The sequence below is a fragment of the Pongo pygmaeus genome, chromosome 22 (assembly GCF_028885625.2).
Source record: "Pongo pygmaeus isolate AG05252 chromosome 22, NHGRI_mPonPyg2-v2.0_pri, whole genome shotgun sequence".
NCBI lineage: Eukaryota > Metazoa > Chordata > Mammalia > Primates > Hominidae > Pongo > Pongo pygmaeus.
Window position 1 is genome coordinate 27,478,210 of NC_072395.2, and position 18,232 is coordinate 27,496,441.

The following is an 18,232-nucleotide window of genomic DNA, read 5'->3' on the forward strand; positions in this document are numbered from 1 at the left end:
AGTTCAACGCAGCATGCTGGGGAGATTAATTAAAAGACTATATTCAACCAACCCTAGAAATTCACACTGCTTGACAGTGATTAAGAAAATCGGTAAAAACCGATTTTTGTATTATTTCATATGAATAAAAATCATGAATATTCAGCTAATAAAGTTACATCTGCATTATAGTAAAAGAAAGTGGCCAATTCACTACCATCTTAACAAATACATTATTTTATTAAATGTATTTATGCATCCTTCCTTCATCTGTTTCTATTCCAAGCAAGACAGCTGGCGAAAGTTTTTGAGAAGGAAAACACAAGATACAGAGGAGGTATAAGGTTGAACATTAAGAAGGATGCCTTGGATATAGATCAAGAAGACTATGTTCACCACTGACATTAGTCAAATTGGCTGGCATATCCATATGTGGTCTATGAAGTATGCTATGGCCTGAATGTTGTGTCTCCCCAAAATTCATAAATTGAAACCATATTTGCAATGTGAGGGTAATTTGGAGGTGGGGCCTTTGGGGAGTGATTAGATGATGAGGGCAATGCCCTCATGAACAGGATCAGTACCCTTATAAAAGAGCTCCCAATAATTCTCTGGCCACCTCCACGCATGTGAAGTTACAGTGAGAAGTCAGCCATCTATGAGGAACAGGCCCTTACTAGACATTAAATCTGCTGGCACCTTGGTCTTGGACTTCCCAGCCTCTAGAACTGTGAGAAATAAACCTCTGTGGTTTATAAGCCTCCCATCTATGGTATTTGTTACAGCAGCTCAAATGGACCAAGATAAGGTACCAAAGACAAAGCACAAAGTGAGTAAGTTTCTCAACAGATGATTTTAACATAACCTTCCTTCCTAGTAATATGTCACGTGTCCTGACACTCTGGACCTACAAGCAGATAAATTATTATGCTATACCAATCTATCCACAAATGATCATGCAAAGAGAGAACTTAGCAAATGATGTTCGGAGGCAAAACCAAGTGGCCTGGCTGAGTCTGTCCATGGACCCTGATGACAGACTGATCCAAATGCAGATGGCAGCTGATCCCTACACTAGAAGGTAGAGCTGTCATAGGCAGGAAGAATTTTGAGACTGCCTGAATGTTTCAGGTATACTTCACACTGTCTTAGATAAAAAGGAACTTTATGTATCTCATTTTCAAATCAAGACATTCTTTAAAATAGTTCTATAGTAGTAAGGTAAAATGTAAATACCTCAGTATTTAAAATAGGTAAAACTGGTTTACTCTAAACCAGACGTTTTATTCGCTTACACAAAATTTTGATTTACCAAAATTGAAATATAACCTTCTTTGTGACAAATGGCAAGGTAGTTTATCCATATCTAAAAGTTAAAGAAAAATAACAAAATGTGGCATAACAGTCTTACTTTTCTACAATTGGAAAGGTTTGATAACATTTTAAAAAGTGGGGCAATGAGACAAAAGACAATACCTTCTGGCTGTGTTTCTCCCAAATGTTCAAATAATGAGTCCTGAGAACAGTTCTGAAATAGCTCACAATCCAAACACTTCCTGAAAATTAAGAGAAATAAGTGTTACTTCAAGTGCACCTTATCTCAAAGAGTTGTTTTACAATGGAATTTTAACTACTAACTAAATCATCTCAAAAAACAACAAAAAGATGTATTACAAGGTAAAAAAAAAAGTATTCATATTCTTCATGATACATGCTTTCTTTGGACATAGTTGTTGACCACATGTAACAAAACAGCTTTCATTACAGAATTATTTGCCAAAATACACTACCCAATTGTTTTTGTTTGTTTGTTTTTTGAGGTGGAGTCTCCCTGTGTCACCCAGGCTGGAGTGCAGTGGCGTGATCTCAGCTCACTGCAACCTCCGCCTTCCAGGTCCAAGCGATTCTCCCACCTAAGTCTCCCAAGTAGCTGGGATTATAGGTGCCCAGCACCATGCCTGGCTAGTTTTTGTATTTTCAGTAGAGATGAGTTTTCGCCATATTGGCCAGGCCGGTCTCAAACTCCTGACCTCAGGTGATCCAGCCGCCTCGGCCTCCCAAACTGCTGAGATTACAGGTGTGAGCCAGCGCACCCAGCCCACTACTCATCCGCTTTAATTTTACTGTAAAGACTGTCCCTATTGTCAATGATGTAAAAAGTTAATGTCAAAGATAAAGAGGAATTTCAGTCAAGGATTCTGGGAGAAAAAGTATTAGAATTATTTAACAGTCATTGCAGAGTTTGAAACACCTCATTTCTTTTCTGTACCACTAGGAACAGAAAATGTTAAACTCAGAATTAGAACCATACTAGATATAGAATGACACTGTCATGGAAAAGTTCATACTTTCAGGAACAAAAGAGTGGATCAAAGTTTTTGGCCAGCAAGAGATGTAGCAAACAATTTAACATTGTGGTGGCTGAGGAAACTTTATTTTGGTCAACAGGCCAATGGACAGTGAAGCTAGCGGTGATTAAGGGAGGTACCATGCGAATTCCCTGATACCACCATAGCAGCATTCCATTTCTATCAGCCACACCACTTAGATCTGACTTACACTTCTAGAACTCTCAATTCCTAGCCTATAACCTATGATCAGTTCTCAGGGATTATAGCTTTGAATAAAAATAAATCTGTAAACCTGAATTCTAACCTCCCAAAATAAAGTAGCTATTTTTCATTTTCATTTCATTTTACTGGGGGCCCTTCAATCTCCTTAAAACCACATAAAGATAACAAATTTCTTAGAGTAATACTTCCCCAACATCCAGCTCTTCACCACTATACCTGCAGGTCACTAGGCTGTATCTTGCTTATTGTTATTCTCCCTGCGTCTGTGAGCCTTCAATACCCAGCATGGTGCAAGGTATACAGCTGATACTCAGTAAATGTCTGATAAATGACATCAATTAATCACAGACCCTTAATCAATTAATATGCCAGGCTTAAGTAAAAATATCATAAAAGAGAAGACAGTAGTTTTATATGGACCAACTACAATGAAAAATATATGCCTTTAATTACTACACACACATGCACACTCTCTCTCTCATCCACTCATTCACTGTCAGTTCTTCATCAATAAGACTCCTCCAGTATCTATTTCAATGCTCTCTTAATCCCCCCCCGCCCAGACAATCAGCCTGGTTGGGTGGTAGGTGTCCTTTCTACCCAGATGAGTTGGGACTCTAGTGTCGCTGTCCGACGTCCTATACCAACCAGCATGGTACTCAGGCATTAATACAAGTCTCTAAGCACATAAAGGCATACCTCGGAGATATTGTGGGTTCCATTCCAGATCACTAAAATAAAGCAAATATCACAATAAAGCAAGTCACACAAGTTTTTTGGTTTCCTAGTGCATATAAAAGTTATGTTTACACTGTACCATAGTCTATTAAGTGTGCAAAAGCATTATGTCGAAAAAATATACATACCTTAATATAAAAATACTTTATTGCTAAAAATGCTAACAATCATGTGAATCTTCAGAGAGTTTTACTCTTCAGTGATGGACACCTTGCCTCCATGTTGATGGCTGCCGAATGATCAGGCTTGTGGTTGCTGAAGGTTGGGGTTTCTGTAATGATTTCTTAAAACAAGACAACAATGAAGTTTGCCACGTCGGCTGATTCTTCCTTTCACGGAATAATTCTCTGTAGCATGTAATGCTGTTTGATAGCATTTTACCCACAGTAGAACATCTTTCAAGATGGGAGTCAATCCTCTCAAACCCTTCCACTGTTTTAGCAATTACGTTTACATGATATTCTAAATCCTTTGTCATTATTTCAACAATGTTCACAGTATCTTCAATCAGGAGTAGATTCCATCTCTAGTAACTACTTTCTTTGCTCATCTATAAGAAGCAACTCCTCATCCGTTCATGTTTTCTCATGAGATTATACAAATTCAGTCACATCTTCAGGCTCCACTTCTAATTCTAGTTTTCTTGCAATTTCCACATCTGCAGTTACTTCCTCAACTGATGTCTTGAACCCGCCAAAGTTATCCATAAGGGGTGGAAGCAGCTTCTTTCAAACTCCTATTAATGTTAGTATTTTGACCTCTTCCCATTAATCACAAATGTTCTCAATGGCATCTAGAATGGTCAATCCTTTTCAGAAGGTTTACAATTGCCTTTTCCCAGATCCATCAGAGGAATCACTATCTATGGCAACTACAGGTTCACAAGATGTATTTCTTCAACAGTAAGACTTGAAAGCTGAAATTACTCCTTGATCCACAGGCTACAGAATAGATGTTGTATTAGCAGCCATGAAAATTAACATTAACTTCCTTGTACATCTCCGTCAGAGCTCTTGAGTGACCAGGTGCGTGGTCAATAAACAGTAATATTTCGATAGGAATCTTTTTTTTTTTTTCTGAGCGGTTGGTCTCAATAGGGGGCCTAAAATATTCAGCAAACCATGCTGTAAACAGATGTTCTGTCATCCAGGCTGCTTCTTCCATTTATACAGCATAGGTAGAAGAGATTTAGTATAATTCTTAAGGGGCTTAGGATTTTTGGAATGGCCAAACACTGGTTTCCACTTCAAGTCACCAGCTGTATTATCCACTAACAAGAAAGTCAGTTTGTCCTTTGAGGTTTTGAGGCCAGGCATTGATTTCTCCTCTCTAGCTATTAAAGTCCTAGATGGCATATTCATCCAACAGAAGGCTGTTTCATTTACACTGAAAATCTGCTGTTTAATGTAGCCATCTTCATCAATGATCTTACCTAGATCTTCTGGAAGCCTGCTGTAGCTTCTACATCAGCATTAGCTGCTTCATCTTGCACTTTTATGTTATCCAGGCAGCTTCTATTCTTAAACTTCATGAGCAAACCTCTGCTAGCTTCCAACTTTTCTTCTGCAGTTTCTTCATCTCCTCTTGGCCTTTGTGGAATTAGAGTGAGGGTGCTGCTCTGGATTAGGTTTTGGCTTAAGGGAATGATATGGCTGCTTTGATTTTCTAGGCAGACTACTAAAATATTCTCCATATTAGCAATAAGGCTGCCTATTAGTCCGTTCTCACACTGCTATGAAAAAATGCCCGAGACTGGGTAACTTATAAAGGAAAGAGGTTTAATTGACTCAGAGTTCCGCATTGTTGCGGAGGTCTCAGGAAACTTAAAATCATGGCAGAAGGTGAGGGGAAAGCAAGGCACCTTATTCACAAGGCAGCAGGAAGGAGAAGTGCCAAGCAAAGTGGGAAAAGCCTCTTATAAAACCATCAGATCTCGGCCTGGCATGGTGGCTCACGCCTGTAATCCCAGCACTTTGGGAGGCCAAGGCAGGCAGATCACGAGGTCAGGAGACAGAGACCATCCTGGCTAACACGGTGAAACCCCATCTCTACTAAAAATCAAAAAATTAGCCAGGCGTGGTGGCGGACGCCTGTGGTCCCAGCTACTTGGGAGGCTGAGGCTGGAGAATGGCGTGAACCCAGGAGGCGGAGCTTGCAGTGAGCCGAGACCGCACCACTGCACTCCAGCCTGGGCGGCAGAGCAAGACTTCGTCTCAAAAATAAATCAATCAATAAAATTAAATTTAAAAACCATCAGATCTCGTGAGAACTCACTATCATGAGAACAGCATGGGGGTAACTGCCTCCAGGATTCAATTACCTCCCACTGGGTCCCTCCGAGGACACATGGGGAGTATAGGAACTACAATTCAAGATGAGATTTGGGTGGAGACACAGCCAAACCATATCAGGCTGCTTTGTGTTCTTATCATTCATGTGTTCACTGGAGTAGCACTTTTAACGTCTTTTAAGAACTTTTCCTTTTACATTCACAACTTGGTGAACTGGCACAAGAGGCCTAGCTTTCAGACGAGCTTGGCTTTTGACATGCCTTCCTCACTAAGCTTAACCTTTTCTAGCTCTTGATTTAAAGTAAGAGTCCTACAACTTTTCCTTGCATTTAAATACTTAGCCATTATAGGGTTATTAATTGGCCTAATTTCAATATTGTTGTGTCTCAAGGAACAGGGAATTCCAAGGAAAGGGAGATGAGATGGGGGAACAGCCAGTCTGTAAAGCAGTCAGACCACACTTAACAAGTTCGCCGGCTGATATGGGCACAGTTCATGGTACCCCAAAACAATCACAATAGTAACATCAAAGATCACTGATTACAGATCACCATGACATATATAATAATATGAAAAAGTTTTATATATTGTGAGAATTATCAAAACGTGACCACAAAGACACAAACTGAAAACATGCTGTTGAGAAAATGGTACTTGCTCAATGCAGGGCTGCCACAAACCTTCAATTTGTAAAGAACAAAATTATCTTCAAAGAGCAATAAAGTGAAGCACAATAGAATGAAGTATGCCTACACATCAGCAACACCAAAGCTACCCTATATCATTAACAGGGTATGTCACCTAAGTGTATAAGTCAAAGATACCTAGAATCATAACTACGGGCAGCATGTTCCCAAAATCTTAGTTGACAGAAGGCATCTCCTCAAAATAGAGTTTATAACTATCAGACAAAAACAAACAGAACCTGAAGAGACCTCCAGGTGATTAAGGAAAAAAAAAAAAAAAGCATTATCATTTCCTATTAGGACATTACTTTCTTAGGAGCTAAATAAAAACATTACCAAATCATTTTATGTAATAAAATTTAACCTTATTTTGACCTTTCTCATAAAGCAAATAAACCTCTCTATGCAATAAGGTTCCATCTGAACTATGTAAGATGATAGGCAATACCTTAATTGCATTCATTTACATGACTTTGAAACTATTCTGGGCTGAAGTCACTGACTGCAAGGTCACAGAATACAAAAAAGTAGAATGTGTGTAATTTACCAAGGAGAAATGATCCACTTAGCGTAGCAGCACCTTTTCCATCCTTCATTAGGGGATACTAAATGCTTAATGCAATCAACAGGTGTAGACATCTCCATTTAAAATATATCACACAAATACACACACACACACACACACACGTATTCATTTTACAAATATATAAATAACACTAAAATATATATTTGAGTAAGTCCATCATATATTATGGTTTTCTTCTTAAAATTAATCTGCCTAAATAGAGGGTAAAGAACAATTATATACCCTAATAGCATTTAGAATCAAAATACAATGTAGGGCCATTATTTTCCCATTGTCTTGTAAAATTTCTAACACCTAATATTCAGGTTACAAAGCTATAGTTTTAGGACAAGAATTTAAAACACAGGATGCCAAGTATGTTAAGAGTTCCCGCTTTCATTTTTTATAACCTAAACAAGAATATATTCAACTAATTTGCTTAGAGAAGCATAGTTTACATGTCTCAAATCCAATAATACTATATGAATAAAAGAAAAGAGGTACAATAGATTAACAGATTAACAATCATAGATTACAGGGGATAATGTGTATTCTCCAAAACCTCAAGAGTATATCAAAACACACACACAAAAAAGTTAACCCTACAAAATATTTCCCTTTAGCTTTGTAAAATGCAACTGTAACACAAACAAGCTATTATTGGCACTTGAAGTTACTGGAGAAAAGGGAAGGAACTCAAAAGAATAGGATTTAGGGTACTTTTTAAATGTTTATAATATTAGTACATATGCAGAATGTGAAGTATTTGTTTCAGGTTTAATACAACATCACCAAAAGATTCATTTAAGCAGTTTCCACCCATTAAATTAGGTGAATCTCTCACATTTAATTTACTATCCAAGCACTTTTACACTACTCAAGCCAATCTTTCACAACTTACAAATGATTTAATGAAAGAGAAGCAATGATATTACAAAATTTATGCTTCTTCACCTTCTCTCCCTATAGAGAAGGGCAAAACTTTTTTTATGAAAATCTATATTAGATCCAAATCATTTCAAGTGATGCTACTTCACAAAGAACACACGGATGGACACATATTTAATTAATATATTCCTAAATAAACTTCAATACATGATGTCACTTTGTCCTTTGTAAATGAGAAATAAAATTTCTCAATGTCTTTTTTATAAGTTAAGCCAATTCACTTTGGATTAGCTTAGTTTTAAAATAAATGCATACATATACATAATAAAATACTAATTCCTATTATTATCTACATATAACTTTCAGTGACCACATCTTGGTATTTTAATTTTCTTTCTGTAAGAAACAATTCAGGGTCAGACATGAAATATATAATCTGTGTAACTAGGTAACAGGCAATTTTTGGTTCACATTCTTTGACAAGGATAAGTATTGAGACCAATCAGAACCTTCCAATGTGTTTCCAATGTTCTTGGCTACATTTCTATTTAAACTCAAACCTCAGGAAGAATATAATCTTCTGTTAAGACAACTTTTGTTTTTCTCAAACATTCTCTCTCTGCCTATCCCAAAAGAATCAATCAATGCTTTATGTTCCTAAGTTCACTGATTATAAGGACAATATCTGAAGATTTCATACACATAATATTGGGATCTTTCCTTTCCTTGAATTTCAGAATATGTTGGAGACAATTTCTATAACCACAACCTAGTATTTGTGTATCTTTAAATGAGCTACAATACAGAACTGAAAATGAACTATATTAATGGCATCGCACTTAACAGCTTTCAATGAAGAAATAGGTTAGAGTCTAAGTTCAAACACACTTCAAACTCACGTGACCACAGTAAATCCTACCCTTAAAGCAAGTACATATGTATGTATTGTTTATGTTTCTTATTTTCTGTATATTATGATGGTTTTGACTCCTTTCTGGCTGGGAAGAGACTGCCCCTCTAGGGGCCAGCCAATGCTTAGAGAAGGCAAAGGACTCAGCACGCCTTTCACAGGCAAACTAACCAACCCACAGTCATACCTCCTCTACCTGACCCATACACCTAGGAGGCAATATTCTTCTGCCTGGTACCTACCAGGCAAACTAGGGATCACTCTTACAGTCTAGAGCTTGTATACCTATAACTTATTCAAAGCTACTATTATTATACACCTATAGCTTATTAGTAGTAGTAGCAGTAGCATTTACCTACAGCTAATGCAAACTAGCTAATCCTAAACTTGGTTACCCGCCCTGCCTTGCCTTTCCCACAGATACTCCAGAAACGGCTGCAGCCTGGTCTCTCTTCTAGCTCCTGCCCCTTTGGCCCCAGACCAACACTGGGGCTTTCTCATGTGGCCCTGAATGTCATGCTGTGCCTCCGAGAACTCATGAGTATAATAAACTTTGTTTTCCTGAGCCCCTCCTGTGTCTCCTTTTCACATGCACCTGACTGACCACATAAAAGAACACAGAACTCTGTGTGTGTGTTCGCGTGTGTGTGTGTGCGTGCCCATGTGTGTGTGTGTGTCATTTTCATTTTATTTTCCCTTCTTCAGGAGGTCAATAAAAAATTATTACACCTTTAAAAAGAGGTACCTAAATAAACAAACCTACCAATTCTGTATGCAAAATTAAATCCTGGACTGACAGTGTTGCTCAGGTAACACTCAGAAAAGAACAATGTGACTGAAACTGTAAGGAACAGGTCAAAAACACTCCATTTAAAATGTAAACACCTGCTACAGAATATTTTAATTCACAAGTCCATCTAGGAAATATTTTTCTTCCTCCCTCACCTGTTCCCCCACGTATCTTGCATTCAACACCATAAACAGTACTTATCCCCCATTATAAAACAGTTGACGGTTAAAACAATGAGCCAACCAAGAAAGTATAATATTCTATAACTGACATTTACTGCGTTGGCCTTGGACTTCTAATCTTTACCAGACGGGCACACAAATCAATCCATCAGCTCATAAAGGTGTGCTTTTTTAACCTCTAAAACAGATGGGATTGGCCAGAAGTGTCTGGCATGTCAAACTGCTAATCACTGCTGCCCTTTGCACAAAATAACCCACTTAAGTTGAGGCATGGTTGCACTGTAACCGACATTAGTCTGTGGGAAACCCATTTAACTGTCACACACTCCTGCCACTCCTGCTCTCCCTTAATTAAGCCTAATGCCTTATGCTTTGACCTTTTGTTCTAGCCTATTAACCCTATCTAGTACAAGTTCAATTATGTTAAGCTAAAAACTTTGCTGTAAAATATTAAATGCCAAGCTCAAAAAATCATAAGGGACATCCTCTCAGCCCTAAGTTCTATTCACCCTGATACTCAATACATTTGAAAGTAAAACCTCACTTTCGAAGTAACGCTGATACTGAAGCAAGGAGACGTTATATGACTCACCCATTTCATAGCTTTTCCATGGCAAAGCCTCACTAAAACCTATCTAATCCCTAGCTCCAATTCTTTAATCTCCATGGTGCTTCTGATTAATAGTTAAACCACCCGGAAGTATGTTAAGGATACTAACATTTTCACCCCAAAGTATTATCCTTCGCCATCCTCTAGAATATGCTATGCAAAGAGGCCTAAAACAAAATAAACTGCGACTTCAGCAGCTGAGAAGTAATGATTCCTTTCCCCTCCCACACATCAAAACTTCCTATCCTATCCCCTCACTACTTTTTTCTTCCTTTTTAAAAGTAACAATGGTCATTGAGAACTACTAAATCCTGCAACACTCACAAGGTAGTATGTACAACCACAATTTTCCCCCAGATACTTCACTGAAGTATTCAATACAGCCAATGACTTAAAACTACAGAAGGTAATTACAACTTGCTACTTATCCTCACTGGACAAATTCACACAGCGTTATCTTTTCAAATACGTCTTTTTTACACCTATATGCATATGAATTGTTGTTCACATTTACCAGAATTCCAAAAAACAGAACCAAAAACACTTCCTAATTCACTGTAAAATAAAACAAAACGTAGTCCAAACTAACATGCTATCATTAAAGATATTTTAGTTTTACCACAGTGATGTATACTGTTATTTTTCCTTCCATTTACTTCATACAATTAAAAAAAGGTTCTTATCATTCTCACTGTGACACATAAACAACTTAAAGATCAGTAACATAAAACAAAATTTGAATTTCTGATTGGTATAAAGAAATCTATATTAATTTTAGATTTTCAAAAGATTTAAAGTCAGATTTCAATTTTACTTTTGTTGACTGCCCAAAGGCCCATTTTTACCTATTCTCAATATTAACAAATATTGTCAGCTTTTGCCTTTAGCAACCCTAAACTTTACAGTTTTAAAGCAGCATGCCATTATATAGAATATACAATGATTTTGCAAAAGCAAGATCATTTAGAGTACTGCCAAAACAATGAATAATCTCAACGAGATAATTTATTAAAGGAGGAAAAAAGAGAACGAGAGTTTAAAATTTACAGTGAATGTGTTTGTGTTGTTAGAATGATGCCTGCAAAGGAAAGCATTCCTTGGCATTATCAGGAGGAATACCCATGGATGTGTAAAATGTAAAATAAATAGATCGATGTATGGTCAAAGCTAAGCAAACACTTGTATCAGGGGCAACTACCAGCAACTTTAGTTTTATTCGCCCTTTTCATTGCAAAGGATAATAGTGTTAATTTCGATCGGACATGGTCATGCCTTAGCTACAACTTTTAGTTCATGAAACAGAAATTAAGTTTGGGTGTCTGCTGAGGAAACCAATAGTGGGAAATTCACACTCACAACTAATTTATAGAAATTCACGCATTTCTATAACATACCAACTGACACTAATGAACAATGAGGGAAAAAGTTGTTCAGGAATTCAGGATAAGTAAGCACTGGAGGAAAGCACACAGTAGAACATAGTGCATAAATAGTAAATGTGCTCATTTTTCTGCCCTTTTACTTCATACATTAGTCCATTAGCTTGTTCCTTTTTGCTATGATTTACAAGCAGGTGAATACACAGAAATATGAGCCAAAAGAAATATACTCTCAAACACTCATAAAGTTACCTTTGTTAAACAAAAAACAAACAAGAAACAACTTTGTCTTCACAAAGCAAGAAACTAGGTTAAAGTTATTTTAAGAGCATCTGTTAAAAATCAATATTATAAATATATATCCATATAATTTATTTATTTATTATTAGCATTTTAAAATAAATTTCTCGTCTAGAAATCTCTGAGCTCCATTTCAAAGTAATTTTATTTTCTGCCTCTTACCAGCAGTTATTAATGTAGTTGAATATGACTCTTAGAAAAGAGTCAGGAAATTCACCTTTAGTGAAGAGCAAATCCTAATTTTTAAAACATAGAAGGGCTTCACATACTACTTAATCCCATAACTTACCAAGTTCTGAATCATCAATTGTTCTTGATACCCTCTTAACTTTTAAGGTTAATAAACACCAAAATTAACTCTAGATGTGAAATGTTAAGATTTCCACCTTACCAAGCCGTCAAATCCAAGGCAGTTAAGTGTGCCCAGCTGGTGGGTCCTTTTGACTACAGGAAGTGATGCTAAGGAAACTGCCTAGTAGGCTCCAGAAATATTTTTATTCATTTCCTTACAAAAAAAATGTTGCCCCCAAAGATTTTGCTAAACATGTTTTCTAATATAATTTGTGTATTACTGAAGAAATGTAATATTACAAAACAAATTATTTCAAGTACCAATTAATCATAATGTCACTAACAGTCAGTTTCACTTTTTCCCTCATAATTAGTATGCCTGGAAAGAAAATGATACATTTTAAGGAAAAAATATTATTCCTTTAAAAAGTCCTAATTTAAACAGACTAAAGAAAAAATGTGGAAGAGCTTCCATTATTCATAAGTTACACATAATAATTAACAACCGCTATGCATAAATACATAAAGGTTCTACTGCTGTGCCAAATTTTGCCAGTGGTTGGGACTGGTACAGTTCAATTCAACAAATGCTTATAGACATCCTTCTGTGTGCCAGACACTTACAGGACCAACAGTACACTGATGAATAAGCTCCTATTCATGGAGTTCTACCAAGGAAAACAGCTATAACACAAGTTAAACTTTTACAATCAGGGTGTACACAAAACTGTGAAAGAAAATCTGATCTTGTTAGAGGCTTGGGGACAGAAGTAAGCCTACAAACTCCCTTGCCCACTGTCCCATGAGGGAGAATATTCCTTTCCAATTTGTTTCACCAACATCAGGAACGTGGCCAGTGTGTGGTCCATGAAAAGGTCTACACATAGGTTTCTTCTCTCTTGCTCTCTTTCTAGGGGTGTAGACCAACGTGCACTTGGTTCATGGCACATTATCACCATTGGTCCACACAGTGCCCCCTCATCTTATTTGTTACCTTTCTCAAGAGAATAGAGGAATGGGGTCCATAACCTTTGAGATATGTTTCCAGTTGAACCAACAGACGCGACCACCTACATTAATGGTGTTGGAATACTACTCATCAGTAAAAAGTAGAGCTGGCCTGTGAGTGTTCTGGTCAACTAAAGTTATCTGGCTCTCTTCGTCTACAAATAAATAGCAAGTCTCCCTACTTCTTTTTAAATAAAATTCCAAATGTATGTAACATGTAAAACAATGCCACTGCATGAACATGTACATAACTGTACTCTTCTTTTTTTAAATTCTCAGCCTGGAAATTACATTTCAAGTACTAGAATATTCAACAAATCCTAAGACTTTTATGAAGACCATGAGAAGAAAATAAGGTACTAGAACAAAAGTGATGCAGCCAGCCAATTCTCATTTCATGTCTCAAGCCCCAGTTCTTATTATAGATCCCTTCGTGGGGTTAGCTTGGATTTTACTGTGGGATCAATGACCAAAGTTTATTAACTATTCCTTACACCTGGTACACAAACCCCTCTTTCTGAGACTGCTTTGACAAAAATAAACAAAAAAGTGTGAAATAAATCAAGATTTGACTGACCATCCTAGGTCTACCCAACTGCTAGCTGAATGACTTTCAAAACGTCTTTAAATTCTTAAGGACTCAATTTCTTCCTCTGTAAAATGCAGATAGTAACTGTTTTGGGCATTTTAACTTAATGGCAATAACAAAAACTACAGGAAGATAAGTAATTATTGACCCCATTGTATCACATGGATCACATTGTATCACATTGTATCCCATGTATCACATGGATCATCTTTTTTTTAAAAAAAAAAAAAGATGAACAAGATATTAAGAAATAAAAAGGAAAACAGAGTAAAGACAAAACAAAAATAGAGAAAGAAGGAAACCCAAGAGGAAAGAAAATGGCACATAAGCACTAAATGGTAGCATTTTATCATTATTTTATTTATAGTCTACACTAACTGTGTGCTCTTCCATACAAAAGATGCATCTAAAAACCAACTTGTTTGATAAATGGGAGGAGGACAAGGTGCCTCTAAGATAGGTGTGCTTGAATCCAGAGCAGCCATAGCTTTTATCAAATTCTCTTCCAACCTGAAAAATCTAACAATTCTATGAAATCACTTCAATTTGTGAAAGCCCAAGCAAAAGAAATTCAAAGTTAAAAAAAAAAAAAAGAAAGAAAGAAAATGTAACTTTGACTCAGGTCAGTCAAGTATTACCAGGACAGATAAAAGCAGATTTTTAGCAATACAGTTAACAATGGGTCTTGCCACAATAATAGCAAACATCCAGATAGTGGAAAGGAATCAGATGGTAAATTTAAAAAAGACTGTTTTCAATCCTTATACTTGGCATCACATAGATTCAGTGTATTTTAATTCTTTTTTTTTTTTTAAAAAAGCATGGATCAGTTAAGGAAATAATATAAGTTCATTCTGATCTTTAGGAAGACATTCTTCCCCCCATATTGTTCACTTTGACAATTTCTCTTTTTTCTTATTTGGCCAAAATATAATGTATTCTCTAAACAAAACACAGATATTTCCTTTGCAGCTTTTATACAAATCTCTTGCTTTTCCAACATGATTTGGCAACTCAAAATCCAAGGCACCCTAGAAAATAGTATGTTTACATGTCTTATTATTCATCTTTGTGTCTCCAATATAGTTTCAATTTGACTATACCTTTCAGTGTATAGGGAACCACTCGGCTTGAATCTTTTAGGTTCAAAATTCCATAAATTTTAAATGAGGCAAGTAAAAGGAGGTGGAGAAGCTCATAACTCCATTTCTTATGGCTTTAACAATAAAAGCACGTACCTGGTATGTACTTAAAAATGTACTATGTGCCACAAAGCTCCCCAACTCAACAATCTCCCTCCTGACACAGTCTACTCTCAAAATAAAATCAACTACTCCTCATCTCTCTACTTCCACTTCCTTCCAATTCACAAACACATTGTTAATTTCCTCTTTGTATTTCAGAGACCAGTTTATCAGCACAGGATAGTCTTCAACAAAATTGTTGTGAGTGAAGACAGGGTAATTAAAAAAAAATCATGTTAAGAACTGTTAATAGTCAAGAGTTGTAACTTTTCAACCAGGAAGAGCTATGGTTCTGAATTTGCTACAACTGCTCCTTGAAGTGGACAAACATAACTAGCCTTGGGAACACTCAGTTTAAGACCACGACAAGCTATTTTAATGAATTATATAAAGAAACATAGTTGCTTTCACTGCCTCAAATAACACTGCAGTAATTCTGTGGTACACTTCAGAAGAGTTAGCATTGGAGGGAAAAGAGCCTGTGCGGCAGCCCTTGGTGACTACATTTCCCTCCAGTGCAATGCAGGCAGCAGGACATCAGCGCTTTGAGAACTAGCTAGCATAAGTTGCTGCAGAATCATCGACTGGCAACAATGTGCTTCCCAGAGAGCCTGGTCTTGGCGAATCCACGCTATGAGGCTTGCAAATGCTGCATGAGTTTTACGGCTACCAGGCTGGGAGCAAGGTTTTTTAACGGCTTCCTGAAAATCAGATGGCAACTGTTTTTTTCTTCAAACAATGGCATATTCTTTAAGAAAATCAAATTATCAATGAAATTAGCCATGTGACTGCAGGCAAGTTAACTATTCTTGCATTTCTCAGACTAGGTTTCCTTATCTCTAAACTAGAGAAAATGATTCCTACATGTCACAGGGGAACTGGAAGGATTAAAAGACAAAATGTGTGTAAAGCTTCCAGCACAATGTCTGGCACAAAATGGTTGCCCCAAAAAGTTCAATACTCTTCCTTTCCCTGCTCCCCCTCCCAACAAAACAGGAAAAGGCAACAGCCAAGTAACTAAACAACTTCTTAATATTTCAAGTTTCTACCCAATCATCTCTTCTTCTTTTAAAACCACAGGCTTGAAATCTTTACTGTTTACTGTCAACAACAGCATATACTGCTGTATAGTCAGAATTTTAGAATTTAGAAATCAAATATAACCCCCTTATTCAACAGATGCTGCCAGGGGAGATAAAAGGGCTTTCCTTTTATCTGTATCATCTTGATTTAGTAGCAGAACCTAAACTCAAAAAATAAACGTGGAATAACAGGAATACTATTTTTTAATATGTTTTTCAAAAATCAAACCTGAGCCTACATAACCCATTGTGCAAACAGTCCCTTTAGGAGAAAAACTGCAACTGTGATTAATTTCTCTCGAGAATATTTATTTCCCATTTGGAGAGTTTCACATGTTTCCAAACATATTTTCTTGATGTCCTCCATGTCATTGTGTATTCTCTCCTTCCCTTAATTTGTTTCTTTTCCAGTGTATAAATCTATTGCTCTATTATAGATTATTATAATATAAACTCATAAATTCAGGAATTAAAAAAAAATCTTTAAAAGCATGCTTCTCAGAAATCATTACAATCTGTTAAACACCTGCTATCTCTCAACTTCTAGATAGATTCCTCAAGAGAGAAGTCCTTTTTTCATTCTGAACTTCTAATTCTCAAATTTTGATTGTGTCCTGTTAGTTACCAAACACACCATTATACTACTACTCTCATTTCAATATTGTACATAAACAATTCCCCATCTTACTAATGAAATGCTTTTTTAGAGCAGTAACATATTTAACATGTGCACGTTATGAAGATTATAGGCAAACTCAACTATGAAAAACATGTAACTATAAGGAAAGCCATCTTAGTCACCATATGTGACTACAGCTAAGCTTTTCTCTTAAGTATCTAAAGCAAATCACCAGACTTTTACCTAGTACCCTCATAGCTAGATAAGAAAGTAAAAGTAAAATAATGAAAGCAGACTCTAAACAGCAGAAGCTCCAAACTCCTTAGTTTCTCTGTTGTGCTCAATCCTTTAGCAAATTACAGGCCTGAAAACAAGGAGTAGCTCTATCACTTAACAAGTGACTAAGGAATAACTTTGTTAATTAGAAGTCCAAGGGTGAGAGGCTCCTTTCCACCAAAGCTCTGAATAAACACCAACGTCAGGTCAACCAGAGTTGTCTTGGTCCCAGGAGTAGCTTAAGCTGATGACTCAAATTCCCAGCAGGATTCTAGTTTAATATTTATTGAAACTCTGAGCTTAGTCACACAGTGACTTGGAATTTAAGGCACATGGGGTCTCTTCTTTCCATCCTTAAAGGTATTTTTGCTAAGTGACACAAAGTTAAAGAGGCAGGATGGGTTTTAATTTAGAGTTTTTATTCCCTGAGGTGTAAGAAGTTAAAATTTTATTTTCTGGGGAGAGTGAACCATACTAGCTCTGAATTTCAAACACAACTATTAACCCTGTCAGAGAATTCTATTATCAAGTTTTATGATACTGTTTATTATTATTTTTTTGCTACCCCAGCCCTATGTATTGAAAGTGGAAAGAAGGAAGGGAGGGAAGGAGGGAAGGAGAGAGGGAGAAGGGATGAATGGATGTATGTCACAATCACCTTTCTAGCCAAAATTGCAACATATGCTGGAGTTCTTGAAATTATTTCAACCAAAAAAAGAATCACAGGACTCATAATTTGTTTAGCAGGTAATTATTTGCCCCATTATCTTCAAGAACAATCTATCTTAAAACTGTGTATAGCTTTTTAAAAAATCCTAGCACTAAGAGGATCCTTTTTTTCATAACCCCAAAGAGTGTTTTCTTCCTCTATTTCTGAATTGCCAGCCTTCTCAATTCTTTAAATCTGATTCACATTATACTACTTTTAGAGTTCTAGGCTAAATGTTTTATCCCTAGCATGATCCAAGGTATTAATTTCAACAAAATACTAATATAATGATAAAATGTATCACATTTATTTTTAACTCTTTCCTATTCTTCTGTTTTAAGAACTTAAGGAAAACTATTTTATGTTTCGGGTGCATTTTGATAAGCCAAAATACCACAACTTTTGTAATTCTTCACTTGTAATATTTGCAAGATAGTGTAGGGATCAGTTTGAATTTCAAGGTTCATGATATAGAGTATGTACCATAACAGTGAGAAAAGTTAGTATAAATTCCTACTCATCT

General features: G+C 36.4%; 1 protein-coding gene across 11 annotated transcripts in view; it reads right to left on the reverse strand.

Annotated features, from left to right (window-relative positions):
- The window catches only part of NRIP1 (nuclear receptor interacting protein 1), a 107,399-nt gene that overhangs the window by 83,375 nt on the left and 5,792 nt on the right, over positions 1 to 18,232 (reverse strand). For 9 of the 11 annotated variants that reach the window (XR_008496420.2, XM_063659790.1, XM_054468586.2 and 6 more), the window contains exon 2: positions 1,456 to 1,535. The gene's annotated coding sequence lies outside the window, so the exon portion shown is untranslated. The other 2 variants (XM_063659788.1, XM_054468585.2) reach the window with 2 other exon arrangements.